General features: G+C 31.5%; 1 protein-coding gene across 3 annotated transcripts in view; it reads left to right on the top strand.

Moving 5' to 3' along the window:
- Window positions 1-23,381, top strand: part of LOC148279960 (organic cation transporter protein-like) — a 162,605-nt gene that overhangs the window by 60,794 nt on the left and 78,430 nt on the right. Inside the window, exon 1 of one of the 3 annotated variants that reach the window (XM_088229162.1) lies at window positions 21,285-21,737. The exons of the other annotated variants lie outside the window; for them this stretch is intronic. The gene's annotated coding sequence lies outside the window, so the exon portion shown is untranslated. Of the gene's footprint in view, window positions 1-21,284; window positions 21,738-23,381 lie in introns of those variants that run through there. 3 annotated transcript variants of the gene reach the window in all.

A 23,381-nucleotide genomic window follows, 5' to 3' on the forward strand; every position in this document is an offset into this window, starting at 1 on the left:
GGCATAACTCCCAGATGTCGAACCTTGGGTCCGCGTGCCAAAAGTTCTAAAATATTATTTCTCGATTGTGTGACGTGCCCAAGCAGTAACTTTTTTTTTAACAAAACAGAAAAAAGAAAATCGATTTTCTTGTTGAATTTTCATTACAAGCTTAAAAATTACAATAGAGTTTCTTAAAAATAAAGTCGTCATCATAAAAAAAAAAGGTGACAATGTTTTAACATCTGGTTCATATTTCGTTACTTCTAGTAATACACACGACCAACTGGATTCATCATTCTCTTTCTTGATTTACATTTTCTGAAATTCATTTCTGAAAATAATGACTCACAAGCATATGAAAAAGAAAAAAAATGATAATATTGCTCTCACTAGTTTTTTTAATCGCTAAAGATTTCCGCAATGTCGTTTCAAGTTCTTATTATTTCATTTTCTGCATTTGTATTGCTTATGTATAATGTCGCCCATATAGGCAAATAATTTATACAGGCGATATAGGCATAAAAGTGAAATTTTATTAATTATATTCGTAAATCGATCGCTTTCAATCATTTCCAAATTAATTTTCAAATCAACGAATTTTCTTTTCCATACCAAACGCTATTAGAATTCGATAAATCGCATTTCAATATCTTCCAGATTTAGCCACTTGAAAATTTCCGAATTGAGGTCATCTACTGATAGTGTATACAAAATTTATTTTAATGTCTTTTCAAACCTCCTGAATTGTTTGTATCTTGAAGAAACTCGATTTGTTTGGTTTGAAGAAGACTTAAACACAAACGTCGAAGGCAGCATTACCACCATAAAGATTGTTTGAAGTTGCCACGATAAAATAATAAACGAGTGTCGTTTATATTTGAAAGCATTTGATAATTAATAAAACTAAATAAATTTATCATTCACCGATTATTTAATAAAAATTTAATTTTTTGAAGCTTATAATTTGAAAAAAATATTTTTAAATTTGGGAATCGTTCGCGTGCTATTAAAGTCTCAAACGTGCCACCTAGAGCACGCGTGTCCTAGGTTCGCCATTACTGGTATAACAAATGTGCCGATTTATTTTTTTCCTCAAAACGGGACACCAATTTTTTTTGTAATTAAATGTTTATTAAAAAAAACTCATATTTTTTTCAGTTTTTATTTATTTCGGCTTGTTGACGAGTACACGTATGGTTAAAATATAAATTTGTTATGAGAGATAACACAGAGTACCTTCCATGATTTAAATCACCTTCCCACCTTGGTACATAACAGTTTGTTTACGTGGAGAAATGGCCAGTGTGATAAAATAATGCAACCCTAAACTCCCCTTTATTTAAACGATTCTAGGAATCACTTTATTATTTTTCAACAATGATTTCGTCAGAAAATCTGTCATCCGCTAAATTCCGTTAGACACAAAAAAAATCCGTTTTGAGGGCACTCTAATCCGCTTGACATGCGATCGTCGTCGCGTTGCTAGGCGCTACCGTCAGACGAATTTATTATTTTTTGCGAATTTTTTTGAAATTTGTGTACGCATTTTTTTTTTCTTTTTAAGGCGTTTCGATTCTGTGCTTAGGGACAACGGAACGGGCTACCCGAAAACGGGATAGTCCTATTCAAAACGGGACTTTCGGGCACGTTTGGTATAGCAATAATGGTTAAGAAATTAATGACATGATCGAATAAATAAAAAAAATAGTAGCGTCAGGGCCCCGATTACAATGGGAAGTTAACAGAGTTATCTTCGACTGTCTATAAAGAAAACCCGATACTTGTGTACAAAAATGAGTATATTTGCATGAACATTTAAAATATTTTCGTCGGTAACCTATAATTAAACATGTTTAGAAGAAAAAAAAATGCATATTCAGCTGTTCATACAAAAAACTTTAATTTTACTTTGTAGATAAAATTGAAGATAGATGTTAACTTCCCATTGTAATCGAAGCCCAGAAGTCGATACAATTGAAGTTCTTGTAGTTATTATCATTTATTTAAAATGAAGCACTTTGTAGTTTTTACCACATAAGAGTTTAATATATTATAACCCAACAAGTTTCAGGTATTCTGAATTACCCATCATCAGGTTTAAATATAAACTAAACCAAAATATATATTCAGATTAGTACTTAGGTACTGATAGGGTCGGGTGGAAGGGGCAAGGTAATGTGTGGTGGAGGGGTGGGCTTTTCCTAATTATGGGGAATATTGATAGCAGGGGTGAAAAATTGTGGAAAATAATATTATTCATTAAGGTTTTCTCTGAATTGATTTATTTCTGTATCTCAATTTTTTCTAAGTTTATTCATTATAATATTTTTATTTGTGACAGAATGTAAAAGTTTAGTTTTATGAGAATGAAAATAATGGTTTGTATACATAATTTTGTTTGCAAATTCAGAAAAAACTTGTGCAAGAAAGTCCACGGCGGTGTTCGACAACTCTGATTTTTATTTTTTTTCGCAGTTAGGCTGATATATTTACTGTTACTGTTTATAGTTTGATCTGATGACGGATAATTCAAAATACCTGAAATAAGTTGTTTTGCAATATATTTAATTCTTAAGTATGTGGTAAAAGTTACAAAGTGCTTCATTTTTAAATAAATTTCCACAAAGTAAATGCTGAAACAGTAAATAATGTAATAGATTGAGTTTTTCTACTGACATTTCTTGGTTGAACTGCATTTTAATTATAATAACAAAAAATAAAATTAAAAATTAACAACAGACTGGTCTGACGATGTCGGTCACAACAAAACCCGGACACTGGTAAAAAAATATGAATAAAAGTAAAAATATTTACGTATTCTTATTATTATAAATAAATAATGTAGTAATTATAATTTTCACAATAGTGAAAAAGGGAAATTGCAATGTTGTATATTTATATTTATATAGTTTTTGCTAACTGATTTTAAAAATTTACTGTGTGACTCAATTAAAAAAATAGGTAAAAATATCACTTGACTATAACAATTTTCATGAGATTTAAGACAAGTTAAAAAAAAACTGTTTATCTTTTATTTTATTTCAATTGTCACGTAGTTATTTGAGACATTCATTATAACGAATAATAGATTCAAAAGTGTTTTGAGTATGTCCAAATGTTTGCAGACAGGCTGGATTTCCTCTCTAGTTGGAAAATTGTTTACAGGCGTTGCCTAGTAGGTGAATTGGTTCAGCCGGATGAATCTCACCCACATGATGAAAGTTTCAGTTTTTTTACTTCACAAAAGTCAACAGATGGAAGAGTTAAGGAACTGTGGATCTTTAAACGTGTAAAGTGGCTCTTTAACCAGCCAACGACAGGTCATAAGTCCTTTAAATGTCTAGACTTCCATATTCCAACAAATTGTTGCAAAAAATTTAGAATAATAGATATCTGGTTACTTGCTGTTGTTTTTTTTTTACAATTTCCAATCATGCGAGAATGATCTTCCAATTAATAAGGTCGAATGAAATATTTTTTGCTTCAAAAAGCTCATTAATTATTTGCTTAATAAGTCATTTAAACTCAGGAAAAATAATTAATTTGCCATCAAATTACTATTAGATAAAAACGTTTCAAGGTAGTTTTCGTTAACTGTTTTCTAATATCCAGTTTATTTGTCACCTTTAAAACTGTTACGCTTTAAAAAACCTATTTGTAGAAAACCGTTGCAAAAAACTCTACAAAAGACTTCAAGATCTCATCAAGCTTCAAATATCTACCGATTGAAATTATTCCAGTTTTTTTTAAAACAATCATTTCATCATTCGTCATTTTCCTATCAGCACCCAGTGGTGCTTAGGTCCCCGCATTAGTAAACAGAACAAAGCGGTTCTCGATCATCTGTTACATAAAGATAAGGTGATCAGTCTTACACCTTAGGTGCCAGTCCAGGAACAGTTAAATATTTCAGTATAAAATCACTTTGATTTTTAAAAAAATACATCGACCTTCCTACAAATTGAATCCGAAACCTAAAACATAGTAGGCAAACAAGCCAACTGATCTGACTGATCTCTAGTCGACTTCCTTTTTTAGGATTTTTACCCGAGAGAAGCCATCGAGGGCACTTTGGGCTCCGATTACTATAGAAAGTCAACAGCGTTATCTTCGATGGTGGTAAAAGTAAAATATAATTTTATGTACGAAACTGTGTATTTATTTATTTATTTTATTCATACAAATACATACACATTACAAAAAATACAATAATAACGCATTCCAAACTCTATGAGGCCAAGGGCCCTGTGTTGAGTTGGGATACAACATAATGGAAAGTGGAAGCCCGTACATAACGAAATCACTATAAAAATAAAAATTTAATATTATTACATAAACATACATATATTTCAAAGGGCGTCTGGACAACACGCAATATATTGCATAAATTTATAGTATAAATTTATGCAATATCTCACAGCAGTCTCTTCCCTTAGACAAAATCCAGACTTGTACAATCCTCCTGAAAATGGCTTTCGGTTTAAAGAACTTAATATGTTCATCCAGGACATTGAACACTCTTGCGGCCACAGAAGAGGAATTCCTCTGAGCAAACGTCTAACGTGTTTTTGGAATGAAATAATTCAAATTACAGGGAAACCTCGTACGAGCAGAATGCTCCTGATATCTTTTTTTTATTATTATTTTTTTAATTCTTTATTTGGATAACCAACAGCTATATTTATCTTATATATCAAACAAAATAAATTACAAATAAGCCAATTACAGGTTTTCACAAGTAGCACAAATAGACAGTCTGCAAGTATTTGGACATTCTCAAACGTTGTTGAATTAACTACCTGGTAAAAGAAGAAGAATAAAAATTGGAAAATTGTTTGTAGGCGTTGCTTAGTAGGTGAATTGGTTCAGCTGGATGAATCTCACCCGCATAAAAAAGGTTTCAGCTCCTTTACTTCACAAAAGTCAACAGGTGGAAGAGTTGAGGAAATGTGGATGTTCAAACATGGGCAGAATGGTAAATGTTACACAGTGTGTAAAGTGGCCACTAAAACCAGCCAATGACAGGTCATAAGCCCTGTAAATGTCTAGACTTCCATATTACCTTCTCAAAAATGTTTTCCTTCTCTGTTGCAATAAGTTTAAATTTTGAAATTACTCCGCCCGTGACATCACGAGATGTCGTCGGAGAGTTGAGCTGAAATTTAAAAAGGAACCCCCCATAGGTATGAAAACACGCTAAACGTGAATTTTTAGAAACCGGAAACCTATTACAACACATTGATTGGCTAATCTAAACAGCTGTTGACGAGAACTTATGACGTTTAAACTAGTCCATTTTTATCAAAACATATTTTTATTAATTTTTTCGTACATTTTCGAGAAACTTAGCCGTACAATTAAATTGCCTTATTTTTACGGCGTGCAAGAAAATATTTTTCTCTCTCATTATTTAAAAGCAAAAACTGGTTTTTAAATAAATCTAATATTTTCTGTTAGTAATGACAGAACAGAAGTTAGTTTTAAAATATTTTTTTCTAATAAATCATTTCAAAAGCGCAGCGAATCCACACGATAATTAAAAAAAAACATCTTAATATTTTAATACATAATTTTGATACTCAATGGGTTTATCAGAACATATCTAGTCAAGCAAATCTTATTAAAAAGCAATTTCAACCTTGGATAAAGTTATTATTATTACGTTATTTTAGTTCAATGGTCTTAAGTATGATCTTTGAACTTTTTTCCTAAACAATAAAGCATTAAAATGAACATATTTAATCAAAAATGGCGAACATTTTAGAAAAGAGAATATGGAAGTCTATCCAGTATAGGGCTTATGACCTGTCATTGGATGATTTAAATACTTTGTAACATTCACTATTCTGTCTTTGTTTGAAAATCCATACTCCTTCAATATCTTCTTATTTATTTAAAAAAATATATTTTGTTATTTTTAATTATATTTTTTTTATTATAATGAGTTTTTACATTTATGATACATTTTTTAATATTAATAAGTACTAGTAATTTGTACTATGTCATAGTCAGCAGGGGTAATCAATGTTCTTATATCAACAACAGTAATTATAGTAACAATAAAGTTAAATTATGAAGTAACAATAAACTATATCAAACTAGCGGACCCAATAGACGTTGTCCTGCCCGAACGTTGACTTGCCTGCTATGAACTGGTTCAGCAAACGCAAAATCTAGAAAAATTTGAATTTTCGATAAACTATATGTATATTTTTTTATTTATTCATATTTTTTGCTTACAAACTATAATTAATAATAAAAATAATGTGACCTCACTGGGGTTTCCCGTGCCGACGACACGTAACAATTTAGTTTTTTGAAATTACATTCGTGAATAAACAAAGAAGACTAACTTAAAAAACAAACACAATTAACAAATATTCAGACAGTTTGAAAAACAAGGTATTTTTGCACATCTATGTTATTTATATTACAAAACACACAATGAAAATAACAAAAACCTAATATAAGCTATACAGTTGTGGAGCAGTTGATTTAGTATTGGTATGGGCGAATGAGACAATCCATTTTACTTCTACCTAGCTCCACTATCCATTTTCTTATAGCCTTTTCAAACATCTTCGCATTACTAATTACTTTAATAGATAGTGGAAGTAGGTTATAGATTTTAATTGAATAATACTCAAAATCCCTTTGTTCGAAAGTGGTATTAGTTTGCATTTGTTTAAGATATACTAAGTGACATTTGACATTGAGTTCACAGCGCCACCTACCGGGTTCATTTGAAAATATAAACCATTTAGGGACTTACTCAAACACACATAAAAAAATCATAAAAATCGGTACAGCCGTTTAGGAGTTCAGTGACATACACGCGAACAGAAGAATTATAAATATAGCCAGATTAATAAAGAAATAATAACGCACGTTATTTATTTTTGCCTTTTTTAAGCTATTTACATTTACGTAATAAGGGTTAGTTTTTCGTTTTATATCCTCATTTGATTGGTTAAGAGTTCTTGTCGTGCTCACATCAAAATCGTGCAAAAATCATTGCTGTCGTGCCATAACCAAGGGAGAAAATACGGGAATACGTGCAATAATGAAGAAAGGCCAGGTCACGTTTTACAATGAGCCCTCTAAAATAATGACATTCAACTAACGTCCAACGTAAATTAAGTCATTATTTAACCGCCAGCCGGGTTTTGGCGCGAGCTTAACATTTCATTCGAAACCAAAAGATATTAAATGAAAATGCCGATTAAAGGGAGAAGACTTTTCATTGATAAGAGGGTACTAAGGTACTTGTTTACGATTGAATTCCAAAACATAAAACAATTCATTTTCAAATATAGAATTCTTTTTCAAATGTCAAACTCTGGTCTTCTCACCAACAGGGTGCACTTTGTTCATGAATGCAATTTTCAAAAATGTATTGAGAGTCAGCTTACCCTGCGTCAGAGAGGACATAAGTCTCCTTGGCGGTGCCCACATACACGGAAAATTTGCTCGTCGTCAAACGAGAAAAGCTGCCCGAAGGAGCTCTCTGAAATCTGGTAGCCTTAGCATCTGTGTGCTGAAAGAAAGTAATCCAGAAGTACATAATATGTACTTCATTGGATTGAGAAGAGAGGGAAGTGAATTCTTCACTGACTGGGATTAAATTGATTGGACATTATCAATTCGCCGAAATGATTACAAAACTTTTTAAAAGCCTTGAAATTCTTTTTAGAAGCCACCAGATCTGTATATCCGACAGGACCTATAACAGGGCCACGGATAGTAGTGAGAAGCTCCATTCGGTAATCATAGAGAAGGGGAAAGGGACAAGACCACAGGATGTGTTCAGAAGATTGGTTGTATTGATAGTCAGTTGATATTATTTTAACATTACCAAAAATCCATTAAAAAGAAATAAATGGGAAAAAATATAAAGAATTTAAGGAATTAATCTGATCCATAAAAAATGAATGTTGTTTGTAAACATTCAAAAACAAACTTTTTTAAACACAAAAAAACAACATCCTTCCATTATATTGTATGTGCATTCTCGTCGAATGCAATCCTGGTGGGAAGATGAAAAAAATATTTTTGCTCCTAATTTTTTTTTTACAAATTAGATTGAAAATTTTAATATCTACGAACACGCGCAGCGCATAAATTGGTTACATCAACCAAAGTTTTAATCCTCAAAAACAGCTTCAAGTCATTTATACCCTAGTCGTGAATAGCATATTTATGGATTTTCTAAATATTGTCTTTTTCTATGTTGTGAAATTCGACGGCCGCAACGGAGGACGGAACAATTTTATCTTACACGAGTTCACCTATGAACATAAAAATAGCATAATGTATTGGTACATGTAGGTGTTCGTAATATTGTGGTAAAGGTGTTCATAATTTAGTCTTTGACAACAATAAATTAAATTTTCCTTATAAATATTTAAACACGGTTCATTATTTGTGATTAAACACGATGAAAATAAAGCTATTATGACTAAACACGCGAGAAATCCATTGTTTCTGGGATAATTGAAAATTACCATTGTATGTTCATTTATGTCATATTGTACTAGTGTAATTTTGATAGATTTTTTCAATAAAACATTATTTATCTAACACCTGCACAAGTTTTTTTGAAGTTGATCAAATATATTACTATATTAAGATTGTATTCTCATTGTGTTTTTAATCGATCCAGTACATATATAAACACATAAATATTTAAATAAATATGAAACAACTTTGATTTTAACCACTTTTTACCGACCGGTTCAACGGGTGACGTATATTGTGAGGATATGCGTTGACAAGAAAGTTTGATAAATAAGTATTTCTGAGTGTGCGAGTGACATTTTCTGTGTCGGTACGTTTGGTACTTTAAAAAAATAGTTATCATGTTTTTATACCGTGCGTCCGAAAACAACATATAAAACTTGACGTTTTTTCGAGGATGATTCTTGTTCCATAATATATAGTTGATTTAAAAAACAAATGAATAGGGACTAGAATCGTGGTAAATATCAATTCCGTGTAAAAAATCCAGAAAATCTAAAAACCTGTTTATGTGTACATGGACACCAAAAAGGAACAAGAATGGGTAGCGTTTATAATGTGGTTGCGTTGCCTGTAAAATGTTTAAATTTAGATTTGTTTAAATCATACATCGTTATTTAAAATTAAGATAATACATTTTAGAAAGATTTGTACTAATTATCATGTAAGGTAATCGCAAAAAGGCCATTACATATTATTTTGTTTTATTTTATTGAAATAAACGGCACTTAGTGCCTTTTACATATTAGTTACAAATGCAGTTCAATATACATACATGTAAGTATAATTTTAAGTAATGCAGAGCATTTAAAACAATATTATTAATTTACAAATTAAGAAAGTCTAATAAAGATAAACTATAAAAAAAAATATTACCAGTTATAGAATTATCGATAAAAAGTTATAATTTGGTTTTAGAAATACTTTAAACCAGTTAAAAAAAAACAAAATATATAATGATATAAAAAAAAATATAAAGAAAAATATTTTGTACTTTTAAATAAAATCAAGAAAAGAAGCGAAAAAAAAAAAACAATCAAATTTTTTATTTAACAATTTTGAACAATAGTAACAAACTGTTATCCAGAACTATTACCCATGAAATTCAGAAGAAGATCCGTTCCATATGTACTAAATTTCACTGCAATGAGTCATCAACGTCTTGGTACTCATTGCCTAGAGTGTGAAGTCTATTGATGACTGCATTTTTACCATACGATGTCGAAGTATTGTTTCCACAGTATTGGTAGGTTTGCAGAGTTGTCATTTTCGGTACATTAAAATAAATTATTATGTACATACATACATACATACATACTACATAAATACTTACATTATGTTATGTAGGAATTTAGTTTATCGTAGTAGGAGTCAAAGTAGGAGGTCTGTCAACTGTCACCCTAGGTAACAATGACCCACTGAGAATGATTGAAGTGATATGACGCGCCTCTTCTTAAAGATAATTGGCCCACTACAGGAGGTGGTGTGACGTCAACTGGGCGCTTAGCACGGACATGACCACGTACGGTTATCTATTCATACGAACCGCGAACGTTAGGTACACGGTACACGGTACACGGTACACGGTACACAGCGCGTCGTGAAAGCTTTGCTTCTTACTTCAAAATGTTTAATTATTAATTCATTAATGGCCCACGAATCAAAAGATACGAAAACTTTAGACGTTGAAAATAAAGGCACAAAATTAGATAAATCGGTATTTTTAGAAATTGTATATATATGTATTATTAATATTTAAAGCACTAACTTTGTGGTCAAACATTTGTTATTAAATATATGTATCTAATAACCTAACGACTTTTCTATGTCTACCGGTTTCGAGATGTACCCGTCTCTCCGTCAGGACACCAATTAAACCAACATGTAAACCAACATGCAAAACTCACTATACACCTTCACCATAGTTGTTGCACAAAAATATAAAACCAACACGACATGCATTTTAATAAGTCAATGCACTGATTAGAACAAATATGCACTGATTAAATTATGAAAATATTATTTTGTTTGCGAATTAATGAAAAAAATAGAGGCGATGGAGGGTAGGGGAAAGCTTAATAGGTTTAATAGGGTGACCATAAAAATGGAACATCGTATAAAGGACTATATTGGAAGTTTGTTTAATTATTGATCAAAGGAACATTATTTATTAAAAAATTACAACAGAGATGAAGAACATTTAAGATAAGGTAATATATAAGTCTAGGCATCTACAGGGCTTATGACCTGTCAATGGCTGGTTTAAGTGGCCACTTTACACACTGTGTAACATTCACCATTAAAGTGGCCACTTAAACCAGCCATTGACAGGTCATAAGCCCTGTAGATGCCTAGACTTCTATATTACCTTCTCTTAAATGTTCTTCATATCTGTTGTAATATGTTAATATAAACAGCTCCCCAGGGAGTTGAATCCAGTTCTTGTCTACAAAAATTTGGACAAACTCAAAATATTGTTGATTTATTAAAGCTTTTCTAATGTGAAATATTTCCATATTATTTACTTTTAACCCTTTATTATTTGCATGTACGATTTTAACTACTGCATTTTTATTAGTCATAATTTAAATTGATTAGGTGATTTGCGAATTCAGAGAAATTATTACTGTGAAGACACCTTATATGTTCTTGAACACGAAATTTTGATATTATTCAACAACTATGGTGAATGTGTATAGTGGTTTTTGCATGTTGGTTTGCATGTTGGTTTAATTGGTGTCCTGACGAAGAGACGGGTACGTCTCGAAACCGGTAGACATAGAAAAATCGGTAAGTGGTTATATACAAATATTTATTAACATTTATGATGTATATATATGTTTATGGGAATATTAATAAATCAAAAGACAAACTTAAAAACTCATCACACTGGCCCCGTTAGTTTGACCCCATAGGTATAAGACGAAGATATTATAATAAATATAATTAATTAAAATACAATAAAAACAGTTATATAAAGAAACGTATGTAAAAAAAACTGAACAAAAATAACATAAACTATGTAGCAAACAAACAAGCAACGGCAATAAAATAATGGTACATAATATTTCTAAAAACACGACAACATAAATGACGTCGAGCTGACGCATGCCAATCCATCTTCACCCCACACTACTTTAGTGGCAAAGAGATCTACGAAAAGCCAAAAGATCTATCCCTTAGAATTCCAAGTGGTGTGACAAATTTACTTATAGTCCTTAAAATATAACTTGACTAGAATGACAGCTGTCAAACTGATTTTATTAGTGATGGCAAATTACTGATCACTGATCAAATCGATTTTATCAGTTATTTCATGCAATCGTGAAATCGTGATTTGTTTCTGAAAATTGATATAAAAAAATGCATAAACAAGCCTATTTTAGTCTATATAACACAATTATTCACCAAAAATAAGACATTTATACTTTTTTCATGAACAACATCAAATAAATTATTTTTTAATTCGATCAATTTACATTGATCAATTTGTCCCATCTCTAACTTTTTTGCAAAATGATGTAACCTTGTAAGAACGTCGTTAATAATTAGGTTTATTTTAGTTTTAAAGCTGATTTTATATATTAATGTTGATTTATGTGTCAAGCATTGTATTTAAAAATAAATTAACACGCCAGATACGAATGATTTTTCGTGTGTCAATATGAATAACTCCTTTGACGTTACTACAAAGTTATGTCGTCACTTTTTCTGACAAATGTCATTCTAATCGAGCTATATTTTAAGGACTATAATGTATACATTCTGGACATTGACGCATAAAAACAAAAGGAGCTCTCAGAAAATTAGATAAATAGCAAATTTTGACTTCTACTGACATAGTTGGAAACGTGAAAAGAAATTAATTGTTACAGAGATGGGACATCACTTATAGCATTAATAATATTTAAATAAATAAATATTTTTGTATAGTTTTCGATTTTGTATGATTGCTTTCAACTCCATATAATATTCACCTGTCTGATGCCCATTAGAGGGTGAAAGTACTAATTGTCAAATAAAAAGTGGAAGTGTACAAAGTGTTTTAATTTATAACTTAGGTTTATGAAAAATATAAAATATCACATAAGAATATTGATATAAATTATTACACTTAAATTCTATCGAGAAAAAAAATAAGTTTTGAATAGTTTGAAAGAACGGCTTTATAAAATAGCAAAATTGTATGATTTCCTCTCTTTTTATCAGACTAGAGCCTTAAAAGCTCTAATATTTTATGAACAGCAGAATGCTCGTACGAGGTTTTCCTGTAATTTGAATTATTTAATACCAAAGACACGACTATCGATCAGAGAATTTTTGTGTACAGCAGCTTGCCCACCACATACCGCACACCGCATCTGAGGACATGTCTCCTTTGCGGTGCTCACATACACGAAAAATTTGCTCGTTGCCTAACGAGAAAAGCTGCCCAAAAGAGCTCTCTGTAATCTGGTAGCATCTTTGTGCTGAAAGAAAGTAATCCAGAAGTACATAATATGTACTTCATTGAATTGAGAAAAAAGGGAAGTGAATTCTTCACTGATTGGGATTAAATAGATTGGACATGATCAATTCGCCGAAATTATTACAAAACTTTTTAAAGCCTTGACATTTTTGGCTAAGAGAAGTGTACAGTGTTTGAATTTTTTTTAAGGGAAGAGACCATTGCAGGAGACTGCTGCGAGACATTGTATAGATTTATATACTTTTAAGCGCGTTGTCTAGATGTTAATCAAAGTTTATGTTATTGTGATAATTTTTAATTTTTATTATTCTTTAATAATATGCATGCTTCCACTTTCCATTATGTTGTATCCCAACTCAACATAGGGTTCTTGGCCTCATAGAGTTAGGTATAAGTTTTTTTTGTAATGTGTATCTTTATATTAGTAAATAAATTACATTAAATTAGACAAAACGTTCATACACTTTAATACAATACATAACTTATTAAAACTATAAATTCGATATTATGTTTTAAGATTCGATCGACACGCTAGTTAACTATGTATGACACAGTAGCGAAGAAATATTATTAAAATTTATTTCAACAGAGAGGGGAAACATTTTTGAGAAGGGAATATGGAAGTTTAGGCATTTACAGGGCTTTTGACCTGTCATTGGCTGGTTTAAGTCGCCACTTTACACACTGTGTAAAATTCACCATTCTGCCCATGTTTGAACATCCACATTTCCCCAACTCTTCCATCTGTTGACTTTTGTGAAGTAAAAGAGCTGAAACCTTTATCACGTGGGTGAGATTCATCCGGCTGAACCAAATCACCTACTAGGCAACGCCTGAAAACAATTTTCCAATTTTTATACTTCTTCTTTTACCAGGTAGTGATTCAACAATGTTTGAGTATGTCCAAATGCTTGCAGACTGGCTGGATTTCCTCCCTAGGGAGTTATTCACATTTAAATTTATTTCAACAGAGAAGGGAAACATTTTTGAGAAGGGAATATGGAAGTCTAGGCATTTACAGGGCGTATGACCTGTCATTGGCTGGTTTAAGTGGCCACTTTACACACTGTGCAACATTCACCATTCTGCCCATGTTTAAACATCCACATTTCCCCATCTCTTCCATCTGTTGACTTTAGTGAAGTAAAAGAGCTGAAACCTTTATCACGTGGGTGGGATAAATAACTCCCTAGGGAGGAAATTCAGCCAGTCTGCAAGCATTTGGACATACTCAAACATTGTTAAGAAATATTATTATTATTCGTAAAATAATGCTGGCTGCACAATCAAGTACGGTGTAAGTACGCTAAGAAAATAATAACTTAAGATGGCACTTATCCTTGCATCGTTAATACGATCAAGATAATTAATAATTATACTAATTGTGTCAAGAGACACAAATGTTATTACTACTAAATGTACCAAGAAGAACATTCTTAATTCAATAAATACTATATAGCTGCATACATAAATTTATCATTTGAGACCATTTGATTTCATAATTTGCCTTGTGGTATTATATGTATATAGGAAAATCAGATCAGAAAATCAGAAATTTTAGATATTATTAATATTTTGAAATTATATTTTTACTTAATGTGCGAGGTTCAAGATTTCTGACGGACGCGGTCGAGTCTTATTTCAATATTTTGTGAGGTTAAAGCACGTTGGGCGTCAATGTTAGGGTACAAACAAACACAGTTATTACTTTAAAATATAAATTTCTGCATTACGTCTATTGAGTTTGACAATTTTGTCGGACAAACTCGGACGTTCACACGGTATTACTTTCACACGGATTCCATGAAATGAGGCTATAAAAATTATTTGTAATTGCGTTAAAATATTGTCATTGTTTTTCGCCATTAACAGAGAGAGATATAAGAAAAATATGTTGGTCATAAGACTCACACAAAATACATATTTTAAACTCATTATGTGTTATCAGGGCGGAATAGTATGTAATAAATACAATTATAAGTTTGAAATAATACAATCTAGAATGAAATCAAGTGGAGGCGAGTGCGCCTCTAAATGAAGTGATTAGTGCGTTTGCCATGCTTGAGGTCTAAAGTTTAATTCCTGGCAAGCTCGACATGAAATATTGTTTATAAATATGGTTTTATGCAATATTTTGCAAGAAGATATACTGATCACAATACCAAAAAAAATGGTAAGAAAAAAAAATCACAAGAAAAAAAATAATCTCTAATAATATGTCCTTATGGCAGTCTCAGCATTTGTAGCTACTGGTGCTGCTTGAATAGGAGTGAGTGGATCCACCCTGCAGTGGCTTGAAGCGTATTTTTGGAACTTTTAGGCGTAAATAGTTTTGGCTACTGTTTATTTAATTTACCTTTAGCCAGAAGGAAAAATGACAACTTCTGACATAAGCCCTCCATGTAATTTACCAAATTCACAGTAAAAGAAGCAACAAAAGCAGTAGATTTATCAATTAGTAGAATTATCGATCATACCGCGCAACAATCGATAAAAATGTGTAGTTAAATACACATTCCTTCATGTCTTTAAACTGTTGTAGCCAAGCATACCCTGGAAAAACTTGGTCGGGTAGAGCCAAAGATTACCCACACTCTCACGTATAGATATCTCAAAAACTTCTTTTGGATTCTATCTATTATAAGAGAGAACTTCAGTTCATGTGGCCCCTAAATCATCCAGCCACTTCGAGTCTACTTCACACCATGGAATTGTAAAGAGTTCTCAGTACACGCTCGTTAAAAGCCCTGGCAATACGCAGAACAAATCTTAACATCTTTAATTCATTACCAATGATTGTTTCTATGTGTGTTTATACAATGTCAGGGTGCTCACAAATCTAACGCCCAGATCCTTAACATTTGATGTTTGTATCAGATTCTGGTTATTCATTTTGCAGCGAAAAAATAGAGTTTTTTGGGCCCTAGTGAAGGACGTGACCTAACTTGGAAACATTAAACCTAAATTTGTTTCGTTTTCCCCATTCAGATATATTAGATATATCTGCTTGGAGAAGATGAAAATCGTCAGAAGTTGACACCTTTAAAAATAGTTTTCAGTCATCCGCAAATAACAAAAAACGCAAGTTCAATATTACATTACATTATATATGTAACGTTATTCTCGACTTGAAAAAATATCCTATTAGTCCATAATATATGTAAATAAGCCGTATGTGTACATTGTTTTATACATACATTGCTGCATTATTTATTGCTTTGTTTTTCTGTTGTTGATTTAGAACATTTACGTTTCTTTATTCCTTAGTATTGTTTGTTTCATTATGAGTACAACAATACCTGTCTGCTTTTCCAAATTTGTTTATCGAATTAAATAAGGTTTGTCTTTGTGGCCTATTCATCGAATAGAATCTTTTTTACGTTCATTAATTTCAGAATCGTTTTTTTTAATAAGCATGTCTTAATTTTTCATGTACCTATTGTTTTTACTTTTATTCAATTTCATGCTTACGTAATTAAAAACACATGCAATTTTGTAAACAACTGTGTGTTTACTGTCGTACCTTGTTAGGTAAACTACACAGAATCCAGATAAATTTATTTTTACAAAAATGAAATAGACTGTAGCAATCGTTATTCATTTTTTGTTTCATGAAGGTAAGGTGATCAATCTTGCGTTTCGGGTACCATTCCAGGGACAGTTAATTATTGCGGTGTTAATCATCACCCCCTTTTCCACACCAGTGGTGCATAGGGCACCGAATTGATAAACCAAATGCACCTTTTTCTATCAACTGTTTCATGAAGATAAAATAATCAGTCTTACGCTTCAGGTGCCAGTCCAGAAACAAGAAAACATTTCAGTTCAAAAAATCTCTAAAATTAATATTTCACGTCTACTCTGCCGGGAATAGAAACTATGACCTTAATACCGGCAGGCGAATACGTCAACCACTGGACGAAGAGTCGGACTTATCTCCACTCGACCTCCTTATTCAAGGGTGGTATTCCGAATCTTCTCTACCCCCTAGAGAGTGGTTAATTTGGTTATTGTCATTTTTTTTAATGTGACGACACTTTGCCCATTGTAATGGCCACACTGGTGATAAAACGTCGAATGATATAAAAAACTGTTTAAAAAACGGGAAAAAACGAAGACGGCTTGGTCAATTCAAGCTAATTACGTGTTTTGGGTAATGCTTAAGGTCGCAATAATGTTCTAAATAAAAATCTTTTCATACGGTTTAACATGTCCATGTTTATTTGACTTTTTTATTTTACATTTATATTTACGTCAACGGGATAATTTTTTTTTTACTAAAAAAAAAAAAACTTTTAAATTTAATTCAAAGAGAAACTTTATTGAAGTTGTTATTTATTCATTTATACATTTAAATTGTTTGTATTTTTTTTTTACAAAATAATGTTCCCTCACTTCCCGTGCCGAGAGAAACATTTTCCAAAATATGAAACATGCCTTAAAATAGTTGTTAAACAAAGTCAACATAATAATAATTTTTAAAAACGTGATTAATCTAATTATCATTAACATAATAAACAATATAAACTAAAATAATCATAAAAAACATAACCAATTTATATAGACCAAATTTCATAAACATTACAAACATTTTATCTATTCGGCTTGATCCACTCATCGATCCGTGCGCAACCCACCTCCACTATCCATTTTTTAATAGATATTTTATATTGTGAGTACTTAATAATTGTCCTTATGTATAATGGAAGTAAATTGTACATTTTAACCGAATAGCAGGCCAATCCTCTTTGACCGAAGGTTGTATTAATTTTATTTTTTTTTGCAGCATCAGGGTGGAGTATCTAGTAAGTTTTGTATTTGTGAAAGAAGTTATGTTTATGGTAAATAAGTATCATGTAGAATGTTTCTGCTGTGGTCTGTTTAAGGAGCTTTTTCGCATTTACTCTAATTAAGAGGAAACCACAGAAAACTCGCCAGGAGAAGCGATGACGTCGTACATTAACAAAGCCTTCAATTAACTTTTATATATTTTTTTAAGAAAATCAACAGGTTTATGAAAGCCCTAACAGATTGGCATTTTGACGATGTATTATCTATCTATTGGTCTATTTGAATTGACAAATGTATATTTATGGCATAATCTGGGCGGACCCTTAACTTATTCCATGCTGCTTGCGTATAATAGTTCCATAGTTTCATTGTTCCGCTGTATAACATGGACGTCAAATACGATGTAAAGATGTCCGGGACCCTAAGTATATTTCTGAGTGGGATGAAAAAATGAATCACGCATTTTGTTTTTGTAATTATAGTTTCAATTTGTTCATCCCACCCATTGGCCTATAGTTATTCCCAGATATTTTAAACTCTTCGCCACTCAGTTTTTGCAGATGCAATCCGCCATTATTGAATAATTTAATGCAGTTGCATTTATTATTTACCTTGTTTATTATGTATAAGGTTTATAATTCACATATTGGACTTTTCTGCTTCTAATAAGCTTTTATTTTATACGTTTCGGGATATTCTATAGTGGGCCAATCAGAAAGTTCTCTAGCAATTGCTTAAATGAAGAGGAAACCACTTAAACTTCTTCAGAAGAAGCCGGCCGTGGCCCGTCGACAGTCATCGACAGGCCTTCCGTTCCAATAGAAAAATGTTTGGCATTTTGAATCCTACTTTGGTTTATTTTACCAATGTCCTGCACTAACTTAATACTACTTCTCGTGTGAGTGCTGTAAACTATGATATTGTGCCTCAGCTTGTTTTACCCGCAAGATGAGAAAATGTTTTTTTAATTTTTTTTTATATTAAATTGAAAACATATTATACATAATTATATACAATATTCCCGTATACAAGCTAAAAAAGTATAAAAACCAACATTAACATTTAAATAGTATTAAAAATTACATATACAAGCAAAAACGATAAAATATTAAAAGTTATATGTTCAAGATGCGCATTATCTGGATAAACTAACATTATTTATTCAAAGTACTTCTGGAAAAAATAATTCTTCAATTCCCACGTCCTGTTTCTATATTTTGAAATTGGTACTTTAAATTTTTGTGGCAATTTATTAAATTCCTTGAAACCTATGTATTGTAAATATCTAGTACCAAACTTCGTAGACTTCACAGATCCAATAGAAATATTATTTTTTGATCGAGTACTGTACTGATGGATGTCTCTAATGAAAGCGGGCTTTATGTCAATATATTTATGTGAATAATAATAAATAAGACACAATTTGATACTGATTGCTTCATACAATATGACAAGGTATCCACGTGCCTACACTTATTGTTTATCATAAAATGTATTTTAACATAAAATCTCATTTACATATTCAAAGTCTTAAGACGTAAGGTAAGGTCCAGTATAAGGATTAAACAATGTCCATGCAACCGTAATAAATGTGTCGTAAGCCACCACATTGAGAAAATGTATTTTCCGTTGCAATGGTTACCCATCGTCGTTCAATATGTCATAACCCAAAAAAAATTTTTTTTTTAATAAACGAATTTATAACCATTAAAAAAATATTTTATTTAAATATCCGATTAATTTGTCTTAGATTTCAATAAAGCAGCATGTCATAACCCGGCGGCCTCCGTGGTGTAGTGGTCAAGACGCTTGACTCACGCACGGTAGGTTCCGGGTTCGATTCCCGGTGAGAACACAAAAATTAAAATGTGATTTTTCTCAAGCCTGGTTGTTCTGTAATGTAATTCACCACTGTAATTGAGCCTCCTGGCCTGTTGTGGTGCAAAAAAAAATGAAATGAAATGAAATGAAATGAAACCCACAAAATCATTTTATGTATGTCCAATGTAAAATATTACATTTTATTCTATTGTTAACTCACTAACTGAGATGGGGCATTTTCGTAAAAAAAACGGACCTTTCAAGTATCATTACTCATAAAATGGGTAATGTTGTTTTTTCGCTTTTCTGTAAAATTTGGAAATTTTGGCAAATGACATACGGCTTTTGCGGATAATATGGATCTATTTTTCTGTGCATATGGGCAGTTTAGCAGCTATCTGCTTTCTATTTTAATTTCTGACTTATGTTTACAATATGCATTACGTGATGGGTTAAACAGCCCTTAAAGTAATGTAGACTACAATTGACAAATAAATAAATAAAATTTAATGTATAATGGTTTAAGGCAAGGTAAATCCCATAAAATAACCTAATGCATTTTTAAGCAAAATAATCATTCATGCCTTGCCAAATCCTTTGACTACGAACCAAATTTGTAAAAATGTTATTTGTGCCATTTTGGTTCCTCCCATAATTTTATTTTTTTTTTATTTTTATTTTTGCTGAACTAATTCGACACGATTTACATGTTACTCATAACGTCATTACTGAGGCGTATTCCAGAATAGGACGTACCAGAGAGCAGTCAAATGTTTTTAGGGTAAATATATTATCGAAATCGGATGTAGCTTTATTAATGAAATCAAGGAGTTAAAGACATTTATTTATGATATAAGGAAACTTCACTGGTCCATAAAAATTAAGTCTAATTTGTATACTATAAAACTATGTTATTGTACTGTATGTTTCCTGAATAAAAGGAAAAATATATATTTATAGTCAACGTGTTCATTATGACATAGGTGCGAAGGTTTTCACGGTCACTGTTATCAATATTATGTATCTTTTTTGGGTAATACCGTGTATGTTGGATTTGATCCCTGAAGATGGCTCCTGCAATGGTAGCCGAAACGTCGGATCAAATCCAACATACACGGTATCACCCAAAAAAGATACATAATATTTATATTATTAGAATATGGGATAAATAAAAAAAATGTTATTATATGTATAGTTCTAGTGAAAATGTAAGGAAAAAGCCTAGAAAATTATTATTGTAACAGAATAAAAATAATGCGGGAAAAATAAAAGTTTTTCCTATGAAAACAACATGCGTCGTTGTTGTTCTATGATCGTGATGCCATATTTTATATAAATTGAAAAGTAAAAAAATAAATAAAAATCTGAAAATATATTCGGCTCAAATATTTTAATTGACAAAAATATTCGAACGGGCGATTAGCCAGTAGCTTTAATTTCCGATTAGTTTCATCACCGTGTTGTTCTTGTAGAGTAAATCTGGTGCGCTCAAGACGCGCTAATTTTCCGGGTGTTGGGGACGCTATTGGCGAAAAGAGGAAAAAACTCCCGTTTACCGGCGCTTTGCGTACCACGAACCGCGAGAGACGTAAATAGTGGACCACGGCGCTCGTGTTCGTCAGTACTGGTGTATCGCTCGTACGGAGATTACATGCTCCATGTTAGATAGACCAGCTTTATCCCGCGAATATACCGGAAACCTTAATCAAAAACACAGATATAAAAAAATATCCACCGTTTTCCAGACAGAAACAATCAAACGTCGTTGCTTTGGAGTAATTAAAACGAACCAAATTGATTTATCTGCGGTAAATCCTAAAGTAGTAATTTAGTGTTTTCTCAAAACCCGCAAAATATCTTGATATTCTCGTGTTGTCACTAAGTAAAGATGAAGTAAATATAACATCGCACCTCTACTCAATAAAAAATACGTGGTTAATTAAAGACTTTAGTGCGGATATTGTAGGAAGTTCGTCTAGCGTATGTTTTCAAAATAACAGCATCGAATTCAAACTAAATATCTGTTTCCTCGCGTGAAGAGATGGCTGAAAATAGGTCTCCATTTATATTGTGACAGAAAGTTTTTCAAAGCTTGAATTGTGAGTGATAAAACTGGAACAATAAAAACATTACGAAGAAAGATTTGGTTCTGACCAAGGTAAGAACTCAATTGATGCATTAGTTGTAATTTACATACAGTTAAAATAGTATATATGTATTATGTATATTATATTGCGTCCAGTAATAAGAACCAGGGACACTTTTCACAGAACTGGTATCATTCTTGTTTATAAAATAACAATTGTTATGTTGTTTTCATAACACCGCGTATTATTTAGTATTATTAGAGCTATTTCTAATGTGATTGCATCATTGGCATCTATTGCATTAGGAGAATTGTTGATAGTATCAGATTTAGTACGCACGCGGTACATTATATGGTATTTACTAACGGATGCACAAATCCGCTAAAGGACACTGGCCGTGTTTCGGTTGATTGCTGAGGGAACATTAGCGGGCGCTTATGATATCGAGACCGTGTCTAAAAAGATACAGCGGTATTGAAACCTTATTATCTAAAGTTCTCTTACAACACCAGCTTTCTTACACTTAAGAAACACCTAATAAGAGTAATATATTTATAATTTAAGTAAGACTACGCCTTTTATTATATACCTATATTTTATAATACGAAAAACAAAAAACAGATCTACATATTTATTAAAACATTTTTTGTGTTAATGAATTTCTATACACTAACAATAATTAAACATTAATATAAAAACAATCTTGGAAGCCATTTTTATTTAAAATAAATGTGAGATTTAGGACTTTCATGGAGAATTTTCTGGCATTTACCAACTAGACGAGTAAATCTACTTATAACACATATGTTTTTAGAACATAAAGTAAAACAATACTTATCTATTCAACATTTTTTATTTACTCCAATATCCAAATATATTTATTTATTTATTTAATCCAATATAAAGAACACATACATAGTTAGTAAAAATGTTTATACAATAGGTAGATAAATTCAATATTTATATATATTTTTTTTATGGATATAGCCACCCCACTGGCCCACAGGCACGTTCCGGAGTGTCAGTGTACTATTTATTTATACATATTTGTACATAATTTCACATCAATTGTGTAAAAATTCAAAAGAAATAAAAATAAAATTTAAATTAAAACATACCCTACATCAATAAAACGAAAAAGGATTTTCAAGAAACTAAAATTATATTCTTATATATGAAACATATTCCTCAGCTTTCTAGTCTTTTTAGCAATCCATTTATGTACTCTAGCTTTGAAAATATTGTTTTCCATTTTGTTCGCCAATATGTCCTTGCTTAAAAAGTTGTATAGCTTAGGGGCCAGAAAAGTATAATGCCTTTGTCCGTAATTTGTTTTTTTCTTTGGGAGCAGAAGTATTGTATTTTGTCTTTGCCTAGTGTCGTAAATTTTTTGTCCGTCATTATGTCTGTCAGGATTTTCATGGAAATGTCTTGAAATTGTCTTTATGTATATTTATCTTATGTCTCGTACTGGAAATTCTGTAAAAAGTCTGTCTGTAGAGTATTGGTATGGCTTTTTGTTGGCTACTTTTGGTAAGGCTTTTTGGGCTTTTATTAATGGCTCTAATGTAGTTTTATTCATTCCTCCCCATCCTATTATTCCGTAACTCATAGTTGATTGTGCTAGAGCATAGTAAACATTAATTAAAGTTACTTTGTTTAGGATGTTTCTAATGTTTTTAAATAAATATATCATTTTTCTTAGTTTGGTTACT

Source organism: Micrasema longulum, unplaced genomic scaffold (assembly GCF_059751315.1).
Source record: "Micrasema longulum isolate JH-2025_06_02 unplaced genomic scaffold, ASM5975131v1 h1tg000639l, whole genome shotgun sequence".
Classification (NCBI taxonomy): Eukaryota; Metazoa; Arthropoda; class Insecta; order Trichoptera; family Brachycentridae; genus Micrasema; species Micrasema longulum.